The following is a 17,499-nucleotide window of genomic DNA, read 5'->3' as shown; positions in this document are numbered from 1 at the left end:
TCAATTTAGGTAGGTTGCATGTGTCCAGCAATCTATCCATTACTGGTAGATTTCCCTGTTTGCTGTGATTCAAGTCCTTGTAGTAATTTCTGATGATTTTTTTTATTTCTGTGGTGTCTGTTGTTACGTTTCCTTTTTCATCTCTGATTTTATTGATTTGGGTCTTTTCTTTTTTTAGCTAGTTGAGCCAATGGGGTGTCAATTATATTCATTTTTTCAAAAAACCTGCTCCTCCTTTGGCCGATTTTTTGTAATTTTTTTTTGGATTCAATCCTGTTGATTTCTTCTCTGATTTTAATTATTTCACTTTTCCTACTAGATTTGGGTCTGGTTTGCTGCCGTTTTTCTATATCCTTTAGATGCATTGAAAGCTCATTTATTTGGTGCCTTTCGAATTTTTTGATGTAGGCACCTATTGCTATAAACTTTCCTCTTACCACTGCTTTTGCTGTATCCCATAAGTTTTGGTATGTTGTGCTGTTTACCTCATTTACTTCCAGAAAATTTTTGATTTCCCTTTTGATTTCTTCTATGACCCAGTGTTCATTCAGGAGCATGTTTTTCAGTCTCCATGTGTTTGCGTATGCTCTAGGGATTCCTGAGTTGCTAATTTCCAACTTCATTCCTTTATGGTCTGAGAAGCTGCATGGTATGATTCTAATTCTTTTGAATTTGCTGAGACTTGCTTTATGGCCTAGTATGCGGTCAATCCCTAGAGTAGGTTCCATGTACTGCTGAGAAGAATTTTAAATGTACGATGAAAAGTTCTGTAGACATTTGTTAGATCCATTTGGGCTATAGTGTCATTTAAATCTACCGTCTCCTTGTTGATCTTCTGTCCGGTTGATCTGTCTATTTCTGAGAGTGGAGTATTGAAGTCCCTCAGTACTATTGTGTTGGAGTCTAAGAATTCCTTTAAGTCCCTTAACATATCTTTTAAATAAACCAGTGCCCTGTAATTAGGTGCATATACATTGATAATCGTTATATCTTCCTGTTGAATTGATCCCTTAATCATTATTATAGTACCCCTCTTTGTCTCTCTTAACAGTTTTTGTGTTAAAGCTTATTTTGTCTGATATTAAATGGCTACGCCGGCTCTTTTTTCATTTCTGTTTGCGTGGTATATCTTTTTCCAGCCTTTCACTTTCAGTCTGCATGCATCTTTGTTGGAAAGATGTGTTTCTTGTAAGCAGCAAATATATGGGTTTTGTTCCTGAATCCATTCAGCCAATCTGTGTTTTTTAACTGGAGAGTTGAGGCCATTAACGTTCAATGTGACTATTGATAAGTAGTAACTTTGTCCTGCCATTTTCCCAAAGACATTTTCTAATATATGCCTTGAACTTCCTGTGATCTTTTGCTATGAGGTTTCCTTCGTTTACCTTCTTTCATATTGATGACCGTGTTTCTGTGTTTCTTGTGTGAAGCATCTTCTTCCCTCGCTGTGGTGTTTTTTCCTTGTTATACTATGACTCTAGATTAAGTGGACTGTCTGCTTTTGATGATGCCTTAGAAGCTTGAGATGGGTGTGGTCAGAGACCTCTGTTTGGTTCTTCAGGGTTAAGGGTGTGCCAAAGGTGACACACCCATGTTAGGCATAGTAAATAAATCTCTCTCTCTCTCTCTCTCTCTTTCTTGATTGAGATGGGAAGTAATTCTGAACATCTGAGCAGAATTGAAGGTAGTCAGCTTCCGATCTCTGGCTCCTGTGGGTATAACATTTGCCTATTTTCCCAAGGACCACACAAAGAATCTGTTCCTCCCTCAGTGTGGGCTTAAATTCCCTGCAGTCTCCCATCGGGTTTCCAAGATTACCGAATTGTAGCATCTCTGGAGAGTACTCATATGAACTCCATGAGTTCTCTCACCCACTGTCTCTTTTTTCACAGTCGCAGTTCATTAGCTCCACACATTCACTAGGTCCTAACCTCCTGTTATTTCACCCCCCAGAGTCAGGTTTTTCTGATTCTCTGAGGGCAGTTGCAGCCCTGAGTTCGTGCAGCTTTTATGTATGTCCAAAATGGCGCCTGCTCTTTGTCTTGCTAGCCTTTGAGAGGTGAGCAGAGAGAGACTCGTGTCCATACCAGTCCCTTTTTTTTAATTCCTCTCTCCTATAGTTAGCCTGGTGAACTTTCCCCTATGGTGCTTCAAGCCTCGTTCCCTCTAGGCTCCTCCTTCTGCTTTCCTGCTGGTGTCTCGGCTACTGAGGTTCAGCTCACCTCGCGTTCCAGCACTGGTGCATAGATTCCACCACTCTTGTCCCGAGTCGTGGGCTCCCTCACCCTCCACACAGGTCCACTGTGAATCACTAGTTCTGGAAGAGTTTCCTTTGCTGTTTCTTCCCCAACTCTTCCTTGAACCTGCAGTATCTCCACTTTTATTAAACTGTCTCTTCCCAGACTATCAGTGCTCCCTTCCTATTCTGCCATCTTGTCGGACTCAACTCTTACCATTTTTGAACAACTCCCTTGACATTAAATTCTTTGAGATTTTTCAAGCCTAAATGAATAAATGACAAAATATGATTCTTTCTATGAAAGAACAGGCAGATTTTTAAAAAAATTATTTACAATTTCATTGTTTTCCTTTTCTAAGTGCATCTAACTTCCTAGAACCAATCGCTTAGTAAGAAGTGAGAAACAATTTCAATACCAAATAATCCCAAACAGTCCTAGGCTGTCTCTCCAGGTATCTTCCACTGTACTGTAATAGTTTTGTAAAATAATAGGTACCCAGGATGATATAACATTTTACTTCTCTATTTTGGAAATATAGTATACCAGTGAAATAGATATATCATTTTTCCCCTCTTTTCTTCAGTTCAAAATGAGTTGCAACTGTGATTCATTGCAATCGCTAGCAGAGTAAAATGTGTTAGAAAATATATTCTTTTCCATTATAAATGCTACAGCTCTGGACACACTGATTGCTTAAAGAGGGTCACTATCTCATTTTTCCTTCATCCACTTTCTGGGACTTCGCCGCTTAGGATCCCATGGAAGAAGTAATCTGAGTTTTTTTTTTTTTTTTCAGTAGATCCGTCTGGATAATGACATCGTAACAGTGGGCAGTAAAAAGTAGCCTCACAACTATCATTAGGTTTTATTCTTCTTGCAGTTGAGATTTCATCAGATTTCACAGAAGAGGAAAATGGAATTCAGCTTTCTTGTCAGATACATCTCAAATAAAGCCCTTACATGATGGGTATGTTGAAGGAACAAAGAATTGGGAAAAATCATAAAATGATATATATTCTTTGGAAATATGCCCAGGAGAAAAATTGTTGAGTAGTTGTATTTTTAATTTCTTTAGAAACTTCCACACCGTTTCGCATATACTAGTCTATATTCCCACAAGCATTTATTAAGATCTCCCTTTTCTCCACCACTTTGCCAACATTTTGCCTTTTTGTTAAGAGCCATCCTAATGCTTTTGAGTTGATATCTCATTGTGGTTTTGATTTAAAATTCTCTGATGCTTCCTAAAGATATTTGTGCTACCATGTAGATTGCAGCATTATTCATGATAACCAAGATATGGAAACAGCCTATATGTCAATGAGCTAATGGATAAACTGATAAACATATACAATGGCATATTATTTAGCCTTAAAATAGGAATGAGATTCTGCCATTTGCCACAACATGATTGATCCAGATGGAAATTATTCTAAATGACATAAATGAGAGACAGAAAGACATAGATACCAATGTTGCATACTCTCACTTATTTGTGGAATCTATTAAAAAGTTTATATATATATGTGTGTATATATATATATATATATAGAGAGAGAGAGAGAGAGAGAGAGGTGGGGGAGAGAGAGACAGAGAACAAAACAGCAGGAACATGGGACAGGGATAGAAAGTATAAGATAGATACACAGGATAAACAAATCCTGCAATCTAATGTACAATATGAGGACTAAAAGTAACAAAATTGTACTTTAAGTGGAATTCATGCTAAATGAGTAAATTTCAGCTGTTGTTTCCACAAAAACAAATTCAAATATGGTTAACTGAGTGAGATGATGGATGTTAGTTTGCTTCATTATAGTAACCCTTTTTCTAACTGTGTATCACATAACATCATGTAATATACACAAAATACACAGTAAAATCATTTAAATTTAGATATAATTTTAAGGCTTAATATTTCTTTTTAAAGATTTTATTTGTATTTATTTGCAAGGCACAGTTATAAAGGAAGAGACAGAGAGAGAGACAGAGTGAGAAATATTCCACCCTCTGGTTATAAGCAGTAAATGGGAGAGATGGGTTCTTTTTTAAAAAAATTATTTATTTGAAATAATTATAGAGGAGACACACCCCTCCACACACAGAGACACACACACATACAAACAAGCACACACAGAAAGAGAGAGAGAGAGAGAGAAAGAGAGAGAGATCTTCCATCCTCTAGTTCACTCCCCTGATGGCCACAATGGCTGGGGTTGGGCCAGGTTGATTCCAGGAACCAGGAGCTTCATCCAGGTCTCCCACATGGGTGCAGGGGCCCAAGAGCTTGGGCCATCTTCTGCTGCCTTCCCAAGTGCATTAGCAGGGAGCTGGATCAGAAGTGGAGCATCCATGACTCGAACCAGTGCCTATATAGGACGTCAGCATCATAGGTGGTTGATTTACTTGCTATGCCACAACACTGGCCAGTGAGGCTTAGTATTTGCACAGGAAAACTTTGAAGACATTTTAAGATTTTCAAAATTTTTTTTAAACTTTTATTTAATGAATATAAATTTCCAAAGTATGACTTATGGATTACAATGGCTTCCCCCCCATACAGTCCCTCCCACCCACAACCCTCCCCTTTCCCACTCCCTCTCCCCTTCCATTCACATCAAGATTCATTTTCAATTATCTTAATATAAATAAGATCAGCTTAGCATACATTAAGTAAAGATTTCAACAGTTTGCTCCCACACAGAAACATAAAGTGAAAAATAATAGATGATTTTTTTTAAATGATGATGAAATCAGAGCAGGCCTATTGTCATGTTTAACCCCAGTGAGAGTCAAGTTGGGAGTTGATAATTTCTTTTTTTTTTTTACAGAAGATCAGTTTAGTATGCATTAAGTAAGGATTTCAACAGTTTGCACCCCCATAGAAACACAAAGTGAAATATATTGTTTGAGTACTCGTTATAGCATTAAATCTCAATGTACAGCACATTAAGGATAGAGATCCTACATGAGGAGTGGGTGCACAGTGACTCCTGTTGTTGACTTTACCAATTGACACTCCTGTCTATGGCATCAGTAATCTCCCTATGCTCCAGTCATGAGTTTCCAAGGCTATGGAAGCCCTCTGAGTTCTCCGACTCTTATCTTGTTTAGACAAGGTCATAGTCAAACTGGAGGTTTTTTCCTCCCTTCAGAGAAAGGTACCTCCTTCTTCGATGACCTGTTCTTTCCACTGGGATCTCACTCACAGAGATCTTTTGCCAGAGTGTCTTGGCTTTCCATGCCTGAAATACTCTCATGGGCTTTTCAGCCAGATCCGAATGCCTTTAGGGCTGATTCTGAGGCCAGAGTGCTCTTTAGGACATCTGCCATTCTATGAGTCTGCTGAATATCTCACTTCCCATGTTGGATCACTCTCCCCTTTATTTACTCCATCAGTTAGCGTTAGCAGGTACTAGACTTGTCTATGTGCTCCCTTTGACTCCCAGTCCCTCCACCATGACCAACTGTGAACTGAAATTGATCACCTGGAACAGTGAGATGGCATTGGTACATGCCACCTTGATGGGATTGAATTGGAATCCCCTGGTATGCTTCCAACTCCACCACTTGGGGCAAGTCAGCCTGAGCATGTCCCAAATTATACATCTCTTCCCTCTCCCATTCCCACTCCCATGTTCAACAGGGATCACATAGACATAAAAATCATAAATATTTATGGGGTACTATGTGATGTTTCAATGCATATGTAATGTCCAATAAGGGTAAATATATGTATCTCATCAAACATTTGACACTTATTTTTGGTGAAAACATCCACAATACTATCTTCTATTTTTTAAATATTAAAATATATTATAAATTAGCTTTATCTACAGTCACACTGGAGTGCAACAGAACCTCAGAATTTCTTACTGCTTTCTAGCTATCACTTAGTATCTGTTAATCAACTTTTCCCCATTTCTCCCTCTCCACTTCTCTCCTTAGCTTCTGGTAACCTCCAATATACTTTTACCTTCTATGAGATGATCTATTTTTTAGACTCCACATATGAGTGGGAATATGTGATACTTTTGTTTTTGTGTTTGGTTTATTTCACTTTACATAAAACTTCTGTTTCATTTATGTGATTGCAAATGACAAGATTTCATCATTTTAATGGCTGAGTAGTATTCAATTGTGCTATATATGCCATGCATTCTTTATCTATTCATCAGTGGATGGACCTTTAGATTGTTTTCATTTCTTGGCTATTATGAATAGTACAGAGGGCACTTATTTTAATGATATTTGAGGAATACACTTAATGTTATGAGTATGTTTTCTCAGATCTCTGTTTTCTCTTAGAAGCTTTTAAATTTAAACAAGACTGCAAGTATGGTTTTTATGTGCTAACCCAGAGTTTTACTCTCCTTTACAACAACTGCAACAAATTGGAACATAAACTTCTGGTCTTACCTCTCTAAATTACATACTTAAAAGTTTCTTTTCACATTAAACCAAAATTTTTCTTCTTGTGACTTTCAGCATAGTTCCAAATTCACAACCCAGAATTCAAAAAATATAAATTGATCATTACAATGCCTCAGTAAGAGCCTGTTCAGTATCCTATATGATATCATTGTGGAGAAAAATATTTTGCTGAATGTCATAATCACATTACTAAAACTTTTTATTTTGAGATAATTGTAGTATAATATGCAGCCTTAAGAAATTGCTCAGAGTGATGCCATTTAGATTTCACCTAGATTCACCAGTGTTAACATCTTGCATAAATGTAGTACAATATCACAGTCAGGAATCTACTGATAGTATCCACCAGCCTTATACAGGTTTCACCAATTTCACACATAATCATATACTAAACGTTTTGTGTTTGTGTGCATATTATTTTTTTTGTTCCTTGCAATTTTAATACATGATAGGGTAGGGAGGAATTGTACGTTCTTCCAAGCTCTCGTGGATTTGTAGTTAGGACTAATTCTTTTAACAGACAGATGAAGAAGAAGAAGAAGAAAAATAAGTAAGTTTATTAATGTTTGCAGTGAACATCATGGGGGAGAAAACTTAGTGAAGGGTAACTGAAGGCAGTCACTCAGAACTCTTGTTTATATAACATCTACTACAAAGAACAATACATTTGTAGAGAAATGACAGTACAGAGAAAAAGTTTTAAGTTTCCAAAGAGGGAAACTAAGAGAAGCCAAGAATATTAGAAGTAATTAATAGAGTAAGATGTATTTGCAGATTCTTCTGGTACCCATTTCTGGGCTAATAAAAATGTGTTTATTAATGGAAAATGTATATCCTTATTTTAGTCAGAAAAGCAGAAGATTGAGAATTCATCCTCATTTGCTAACTTCTTAATTACCATTAGCTCAAAAATAATGTCTGTGGGGCCAGTGTTGTGGCAGGTAAAACCGCCGCCTGTGACACTGGCATCCCATATGGTTGCCGGTTCGATTCCTGGCTACTCCACTTCAGATCCAGCTCTCTGCTATGTCCGGGGAAAGCAGTGGAAGATGGTCCAAGTCCTTGGGCCCCTGCATCCATATGGGAGACCCAGATGGAGCTCCTGGCTCCTGGCTTTGGCCTGGCCCAGCCCCAGACATTGCAGCCATCAGGGGAGTGAATCAGAAGATTGATGATCTGTGTGTGTGTTTGTGTGTGTGTGTGTGTGTATGTATGTATGTTTCTTCCTTTCTCTCCCTAGCTCTTTCAAATACATAAATCTTTCTAAACAAAAGCACTCATCTCTATCATTTAATATCTGTTTGTAACCTTGGCTACTTCACTTCTCACTAACATCTCTGGGAATCACTAACATATTTTCTATTTACCTTTGTCATGTAAAATATTTTATAAATGGATTAATATATTACATCTCATTTTGAGATTGTTTTTCACTTAACACAATGCCACTTAAATTAATTCAAGTGCATATCAATAGATACTTCCTTTCAATTGCTGAGTTTACCACACTTAGTTTGGCAATTCACACCTTAAGTGATATTTTGTTATTTCCAGTTTTTCTGTTTTTAAATAATAATTATTAATATTAAAGCATCATGTTTATCTTCTCCAAGATGCTTATTGGAAGGTTCTCAAATGTTCATGGAAAATGGAATTCAAATTAAAGAAAAGTTTATTTTGGTGCAAAAAATTGAAATCCATGCAATTTGTTCATAATATGCATTTTCCATGAATGTTTTGAAGACCCTTAAAACAATGTTGGAATTGGGTTACTGTAAAGCTAAGAACTATGCTAGTATCTTTTGGGATCTCCAAAATTATTGCAAATGTTGGGGAAGTTTGAAACACAGTCACCATAAAGTTACATTTTTGCTAAACTGGCTTAATCTATGCTGTTTATAACCTTTTTATTAGATAATTGACAAGTCTGACTCACATTCTCACCTTAGGGTAGCACTTGCACTTATACCAAAGTTGGCTTAAAATGGAAAATGACTATATCTGCCTATTATTCGTAGGGTGAATGCAAAGCCAAAGAAATGGAAAACAACAAACAAAATGAGCACAAGAACACACTGTTTCCTGTATATTAAAAATAAGGCCACAAATTTATTGTTAAGTGTCTGTACTCTGTGATATGTTCCTAATAGTTTCCTTGAATTGGCTGTTTGCATCACTTAAACAGCCTTTATGCACCATTCACTATGTGGTTGTGAACACTCTCCTACAAAAAAATTCTTCCCGATTAATAGGTTTAACCTAAGGCCATTGTAGAGGTCACTGGCACACCTAGTTTCAGGAAAAGTCTTAGCAATAAGAAAGTTTCTAGTGATTGGAAAGTCCCTAGTTTCCCCCAACTTGGTGACCTCCTGCGAAGTCATGGAAGACCCTCTTGCCATTTGCAAAGAGGAATGAACCATATATTTGTGTTCTCATAACCCTCACAAGGTAATCTTGAGGACTAAAATGTCAGCAAGAGAACTCATCAAAACTTCTGAATATTAACTACTTTATTACTTTATCATTATTTTCATTCACAAAAAGGTTTTTAGTTGTCTTAATTCAATTTGAAAAGGAGTTACTGCATATTTTTTAATTCTAGTATGATATACTGCTAGAGTGTTAGAACACAGTCACTGTCTGTATATATGTTGCAGTGGTAAATGGTACATGATAACCACATACTTGTATTTAACTCTTTTCCTTTTTCAGTTTTACAACATCTTTGGGGGTCAGCGCCATGGCTCACTTGGCTAATCCTCTGCCTGTGGCACTTGCACCCTGGGTTCTAGTCCTGGTCGGGGCACTGGATTCTGTCCCAGTTGATCCTTTTACAGTCCAGCTCTCTGCTGTGGTCCTGGAAGGCAGTGGAGGATGGCCCAAGTGCTTGGGCCCTGCATCCGCATGGGAGACCAGGAGGAAGCACCTGGCTCCTGGCTTTGGATGGGCGCAGTGCGCCGGCCATAGCAGCCATTTGGGGGGTGAACCAACGGAAAGGAAGACCTTTCTCTCTCACCGTCTAACTCTGCCTTTCAAAAAAAAAAAAAAAACTTCATTGGGGTTTAATAAATAAAATGCATACAGGATATACAATGTGATAAGTTTTGAAAAATCTGTAAATCGAGGAGACTATCACCATCGCAAAAATAGTAGACCCATTCACTGTCCTCAAAAGTATTTTTTGCACTCCATTGTAATCCTTCCTTCATGCCTGGCCTAATCTAATATAATATACTCAAATATCAATCTGTTTTATGATACTACAGGTTATCATGCATTTTCTAACACTTTATAGGACTGCAGCCATGCAGTATATACTGCTTTTTATCAATTTTTTTCACTTAAAAATTATTTTGATATTCTTCAATTGTGTGAATGGTTCATTTGTCTTTGTAGAATTTTTTAATTTGTTAGTCATAATTTGAGTTGTTTCACACTTTGAATTTTAAAGGAAAGCTTCTATGAATATTTATGGAGAAGTCATTTGTAGATGTATGTTTTTATTTCTGTCGAATAAATAATGGAGTAGAATCACTGGGTAAAATCTTATGGGTACATTTCATTCTTTAACAAATTATTTTATAAAGTAATGATACTGTGTTGCACATTATTCAGCAACATATAAGAGTTCCAGTAGCTCTACATCCTTAGAAACATTTGCTACAAGGTCTATGTTCTATGTTTTGGTGTAGCTGGTAAAGCTACAGCCTGTGATGCCGACATCCTATATGGGCACTGGTTTGAGACCCAGGTGCTCCAGTTCCAATCTAGCTCCCTGCTCATGTGCCTGGGAAAGCAGCGAAAGATGGCACAAATGCACTCATGTGGGAGATTCAGAGGAAGCACCTGAGTCCTGGCTTTGGCTTGGCCTATTCTGGGTTTTTACGGCCATTTGGGAAATGAACCAGTGGATGGAAGACCTCCCTCTTCTTTCTGACTTTTTCTCTCTCTGTGTAACTTTGACTTTCAAATAAATAAATAAATAAATAATCTTTACTGAAATATTGCTGTGCCAGTCCTTTCCATCTTAGTCATTTACACAGGTATGTGTAAATGGTATCTCATTGTGGTTTGGATTTGCAGTTCCATAGTGAAAAACGATGTTGAGAAGTTTTCACGTGCTTGCCTTTGGAGAAATTTTACACCTATGCATAGTTCCTTTTTTCTTTCCGTAGTATTGTTTTTGGATGAGGAGAAATAAATTTAATTGAGCCATTTAAAAAAAAAAAAGATTTACTTATTTGAAAGGTAGAGTTACAGAGAGAGGGACACACATACACACACACACACACACACACACAAATCTTCTATCCACTGGTTCACTCCGCAGATGGCCAAGCCGAAGCCAGGGGCCAGAGGCTTCTTCTGGGTCTTCCACATGGATGGCAGGACTAAGCACTTGGGATATCTTTTGCTGCTTTTTGCTGCAATGAAATGGATGAGAAGTGGAGCAGCTGGGATATAATCCAGCACACATATGGGATTCTGGCATTACAGATGGGAGCCCAAGCCACTATGCCACAATGACAGCCTCAGTGAAGCCAACTTTTTTTTAGTTTAATTTCTTATGGATTTCTTTCATGGTGTGCTTTTGGTGCTGAAATAATATTTCCTCCAAATCAAGATCATATAGAATTTCTCCTAAAGTTTAAAATCTTGGTTTTACACTTGTATCTGTGAATAATTTTGAGACATTTACTTTTAAATTTGTGGCTGTGATTCATTTTTATTTTTGCATGTCGAGAACTAATTACAATGACAGAATTTACTTCAAAGAGCAAACTCACTGCAATGCCTTGGAAGATTTGTAGAAAATCAGTTAACCACGTGTGTAGAATTTTCCTGGGCTTTCTCTTCTGTTTCATTGATCTATGTGTCTGTTGTTACACAAATACCACACTGTGTAATAAGCCTGGAAAACAGGTGGCTTAAATATTCCAACATCGTTTTACTTTGAAAAAGTTATTTTGTTTATTCTGGGTCCTTTCAATTTCCATATGGATTTTACAACAAGTAAAATGCATGATGAATCCCCCAGCAAGCTAATCATCTGCATTCGTTTTAATTGTTTACTTTTTCCTTGCCATAGTTTGCAGTTTCTGGTTAGGTGGTAAATAAAATAATGTGAATTCTACCACAACATGTGTCTCTGTGTGTGTGTGCATGTTGCATTTATAATTTGATATTCCTCCCTGGAACAGATAAGCTATTTTGAAACATTTGATTCTTCCTAGGCAAACTTCTGAGATTTGTTACACAAGATCAGAATAGCCTTTTATCCAGGGCTAAATTTTTCCCTACACTAGGAGCATATTCTGACTGCTTTTCCCAGTGCCTTGTGAACTGTGAAATTCTCTTCTCTGCTGAGTGGGAACACGAATCCTTTTCAGTCCTGTGTCAATCCGGAGTTGTTCCCTCTTCAGCAACATAATGTACTTTCCTCACATGCACATGGTGATCAATATTAAACTGACAACTTCAGAAGACAGTCCAGGGACTGTAAAGTGTTTTCTGTGAAGCCCCCTCCCCCTTTCTATTATTCTACCATATGAACTCCAATGCCCTTGGCATCCCTGGACTCCTGGCTCTGCTTTCTAAACTCAGTGAGACTGTCACATTCCACTTATGTCTTTTTTCCCTATGCCTTGGACTGAAAACTAGCCTCATGTGGTTAGCTGGCATGATCTTTGGCCTCATCTTATTTTTTTTTCCTTGCTCAGTGATCAAGCTGCTTCAGACAGGAAGAGCTATACAGTCCCTGAGTGAAACTGACATCTTGAGATCTGCTTATTGTTTATAGACCTTGTCTATATTCCTGAGAAACAGTGGTTTTTCTGCTTCCTGCTTGTTGGATTCTTTATTTACTGGAGTATTAAGCTTTTCATTATAAAGTAAATGGAAAATATGTCATCTCAAAAATTAAAAGAAAAACAAGAAAGCAAGGAAGAGGGAGGGAGGGAAGTATCATATGTTTTTAAAAGTTATATGTATGAAATACATGAAAATGTTCCCTTTATATAAGTAGCTAAGTAAATAAATAAATAAAAATTTTTAAAAAGGTATTAAAAAGGAAGTCTTTATTTGAATAATGATTTCAGCATTCATTTACTGTTAAACTTTGGGCTAGGTATTAAATCTTACAAAGCCTCAGTTTCTTCAGTGAAATATAAGTAAAATTTACTATTAATTCATAAGGTTGTTTTAATATTTGTATCAACTATACATTATTCGTGAAACATAATAACGTATTACTATTATGATATATCATTTGTAAAAAAGAAATAATGAAAGAAGCTATTATTTTAAGCAGTTTGGGACATAATATACACCATATACAGTTATTTAAAGAAAAGAATAAGCAGATGAGTAAATAATATACATTATATCCTACCTGATGATGATGATGTCCTTGTTTATTTGGGGACCTTGGGCCATGCTATATAGTCTAAACTAATAATGTGATCTATGCCAGTCAACTTGGGTCATGTGTATCATCTGGGTCTTTGGAAGAATTTGGAAGATAAAGTTGGTCATACAGGTGGTTAGTGAAGTATATGTGACTGGCTCCAGAAAAGTGCCGAGAATACGAGGCTTGGGTGAGCTTTCTTGTGTGGAACTGTTTTCTTCTAAGAGGAGTAAGCATTGTCTGCATGACCCTATTGGAAGAAGACAATTGGAGATCCTAAACTCTCTTGGACTCTATGATATGGGCATTGTCCGTTGTTGGTTTTAATCTGTATCTTCTCATTATAGCAAAACTCAGCCCTGAGTAAAACAGCTTTTCTGAGTTTTAGAAGCCCAGCTTACAAATTATTAAACCTGAAGTCCGTCTTGGGTGCCTTGAGAATTATAAGATACATTTGTTGAAAGTTCAGGGATAAAATAGGTGGTCAATTTTTTCTTTACCTTTTCATTGATATATTTTTAACTATTTCACTGTCTTAATTACTATATTTATATTATTCATGGATATGGTAATTGTAAGTGTTAAATATTTGCTTTAAAATATTTTGACTCTTCTAGAAATTTGGCATTTCTTTATACATTTTAGAATCAGTCCTTCATTTTCTCCCCCAAATCCTCCTGATATTATTGATGGGGTTATGATAAAGCTATAGACTAAGAAAGACTTGGAAAGAACTGATATTAAACATGTAGAAATTTCTAATTCATGACAATAAATAAATAAATAACATACATTAAATCAGTTACTTTCAAACACTAAGCCTAGTGCTGCTCTAGGGACTGACTATATGGAAATTCAGAAAACCCACTGATCATTGCCTATATAAAGCTAAAGTTGTAATCAAGTGACATGAAATATTGAATAACCATGTGATTATACATTATGGTGAGTTCAGTGAAGAAAACGTTTTGGTTTTGGGATAGAGAATAATTGTTGGGTTCTAATTTTTATGTTGTATTTTCTATCTGTGGAAGTTACATTTAAAGTGATATGTAATGAAACAGGATTATTAAGGCAAAAGAAGTATAAGAGAGATTGTGAAAAAAAAAGCATTCTCACTGAGGGAGAAATTATGACAAGGAATATTCAGAAAGATTTACTCCTAAGCTCAATTTTCATCCCCTTCTCAGGTAATATAATATGCACTTATATGTAATAGGCCCTGTCCATTTAATTTTGGTGACAATGTAAGGAAGTACTATTATTGACTCCTTTGTAAAACTGGCAGAGAATTAGAAAGGTTCTATTTGCCAATATATAAGATGTAACATCCAATACTTAGAAAAGGAACTCTTACATTACTCAGTGACTTAGTGTGCTAGTAGTATAGAAGAAACACCAGGCATTCAGACCCAATGTCAAAGTCCGTCATGTCTTACCTTGTATGTGTCCTAGTTATCAAAAATCCATTCTATTGCAGTATAGAAAATTCAAAAGAAAAAACTCACAGTCGTGTAAACACTCCAGGTAGTTAGGACACTTCTGATAGTAGGTACAGACTTTGTTCCACTCCATGAGTCCATGAGTTTCCAAAGATACTTACCTGCTTTGCAAATCTCTAATTATAACAGAACTGCCATAGTCAAAATATATAGCATTTGTCTTTCTGTTTTTATGACTATGGAATTGACTTAGTAATATACTTTCTGTTACAAAATATAATTTACAATTTTTAAGAAAAATGATGACTGAACTTCTAATATATTAAGTAATAATAATTACAGGCTTTATCTGGATGCCAACAATGATCATGGGTTTTTAGGGTTCAAGATTAATGACTTGTCTAGCATAACAATTAAGATTTTTACTTGAGCCATTATCTGTTAGCTTCCAGGGTGCATAATAGAAGGAAACTGGAATTGAGAGTAGAGCTGGGACTTGAATCCACGTGCTGTGATATGGATTGCTGGCATCCAAGCAGTGTCAGAACTAGTATACCAATATTTTATCCCTCTTCTACCTATTTTTAAAGAAAGTGACTCTGGTTCTGTAAGACACAGAGATTAATGAAGAATGAGGAGGTTCTTAAGACAGGAAAGTCATTTTGGAGATGGTTTCAAGTACTACTGATCTGAAATAGTGCAGTGAGTAACAATGCAAATGGAAATGAAGCAATAGACACAGCCAATTGAGTGGGCACAGTGATCTTTGAGTTTCGTCGGGTTTTTTTTGTTTGTTTCTTTTTTGCTGATCCACTATTTTATTGCTCCTATAAAATTTATTTGAATTCCATAGAAGCCAAAATTGTTTCTTTCCCCCTTCAGGTTGAGAATTAATTTGCAAAGAATGTGATCAACAGGAGTCCCATGAGGAAGTTCCTGGTACATCATGCTTGCTTGCAAAACACTTTGGTACAGCAAGCCAAGGACAAGTTGAGCAGAGATGGCAGCGCTGAGGATAGTATAGGAGTAGCTGCTGAAGCCAGGGCTTGTCTCTAATGATCAGTGAGGCAGACAAGCAGTTCATCATGGCTGCTTTTTCTCAAGTATTTTTCCAGTCTCTTTGAACTTGGGAAATGAAGGTTTTCATTTGGGGCCTACATGAAGCAGAAAAAAAAAAAAAACACAATTTTGTACAGATTATGAGTTGGAGAAGTCATTACCACTATTCATATAATCAGATTTAATGTAGAGACAGTGACATACTAAAACCTTAAATTCCAAGTCTGGGATTTAGGAAGACTGACAAGTATCAGGCCATACTTAATATGTTACTAGTCAACCATAGATGCAGTCATCTATGTAGTAGACTGTTGTTACTGAGAAATTTCCAAATCAGAGTTAGTTGCTATGTTGGATGAAGATGAGCTGAGAAAAGCCATTTTAGTGATGTTTGCAAATAAGCAGGACATGGAACAGGCTGTGACTCCCTTGGAGGTGGTGAATTCACTCGGGTTACTTGCCTTAAAGATCAAAAGTGGAAAATATTCAAAATGTCAGCAACCAAAGGCACTGGCATTGATGAGGCCACAGAATGCTTAGCTGAAACATTAAACAGTAGACACAAATTCATTCAAGATAGGTCCTCTAAAACAAAGGTGACTTTACCTATCTCTGGAAATAGTTAAGTGTGCATCACAGTATTAAATGTTTTAACTATATGATTGTTGGCCCACCCTGAACTGACTTCAATGTGTGTAACAAACATAAAAATAAGTATTTGATTGGAAGAATAACACAACTGAATCACCTAAAGTTCTGTATATTGTAAAATATCCTTTTCTTGCCTTCATGTATTAAGGTATATATTCTAGGGGTCAACATTGTGGCTCAGTGGGTTAAAGCTTCAGCCTGCCACACTGCCATCACATATTGGCACCAGTCTGAGTCCTGGCTGCTCCAATTACAATCCAGCTCCTTGCTAATGTGTCTGGGAAAACAATGAAAACATTTGAAAACTAGTGCTTGAGCCCCTGCAGTGACAAGGGAGACCTGGAAGAAGCTCCTGGCTCCTGGCTTCAGCCTGGCTCATCCTGGCTATTACTGCCGTTCGGGGAGTGAATAAGCAGATGGAAGATTCTCTCTCTCTTTCTCTCTCTCTCTCTCTCTAACTGTACCTTTCAAATAAATAAATACATCTAAAAAAACAGAGATATGTATTCTATTTGTATGGAATTCTTCAGATGCAGTCCTATTGAATACACTCATGTAGTTTTGAATTAGTGGCTGTAGCTTGTTTGTATAAGGACTTACAAATAAACTCAGATCAGATTTTTCCCCTTAAAATGATTTAAGTCAACCCAAAGGTAATAGAGTAGGCTTGGGACACAGTATGTATTATAGTCCTCATTTTATTACCTGACACCTTGAAGCTGTTTTGTTTAGAAGCTTTTGGTTATAGGCATGAATACTATTTTGTTGGTGGACTTATCTGTAATTGTCATAGTACTTTATAGTTGTCAGAAAATTTCACCCAAATGACCTTGTGCATTTTCACAATGCTGGGAGGTGGGTGGGATGGGTTGCATTGTCTTCATTGTATGAATGTAGATGCAGGATTTTTATAGGTTGGCTTGTTCAAAGACATCAGGTAATGAGGTTGGAATACACCTTTAATTAAGACTTTTGGGTCAGAAACTTCTGTCATAAATTGTAGTATATAGTCCTAAAAACGCCAACATTGACAAAACAATCTACCTCTTAAATAAAGTTATGCTAGTCACAGTAGGTTCAAAACAATGTCTAGATTACTTGTCCATATTAGTAGAAGTACTTAATAAAATAGAAAAAACAATCATAAATAGCTAATATTCAATGGAATTCACACATTCAAGAAGAATTAAAGGAATATATATATATATATATATATATAAAGAAGCACTTTAAAAGTTACCTTTACTTTCATTCCCTTTACTTGTAA

At 36.6% G+C, this 17,499-nt stretch overlaps 1 pseudogene; it reads left to right on the top strand.

Moving 5' to 3' along the window:
- LOC103352059 (ADP-ribosylation factor-like protein 1 pseudogene) overlaps window positions 1-16,207 on the top strand; it is a 52,354-nt pseudogene extending 36,147 nt beyond the window's left edge.
- The last annotated feature ends 1,292 nt before the right edge of the window (window positions 16,208-17,499 follow it).

This window comes from Oryctolagus cuniculus, chromosome X (assembly GCF_051225735.1).
Source record: "Oryctolagus cuniculus isolate XC-2025 breed Fujian yellow rabbit chromosome X, ASM5122573v1, whole genome shotgun sequence".
Classification (NCBI taxonomy): domain Eukaryota; kingdom Metazoa; phylum Chordata; class Mammalia; order Lagomorpha; family Leporidae; genus Oryctolagus; species Oryctolagus cuniculus.
The sequence above is the reverse complement of the archived record's forward strand: the minus strand, read 5'-3'. Positions and strand labels throughout refer to the sequence as shown.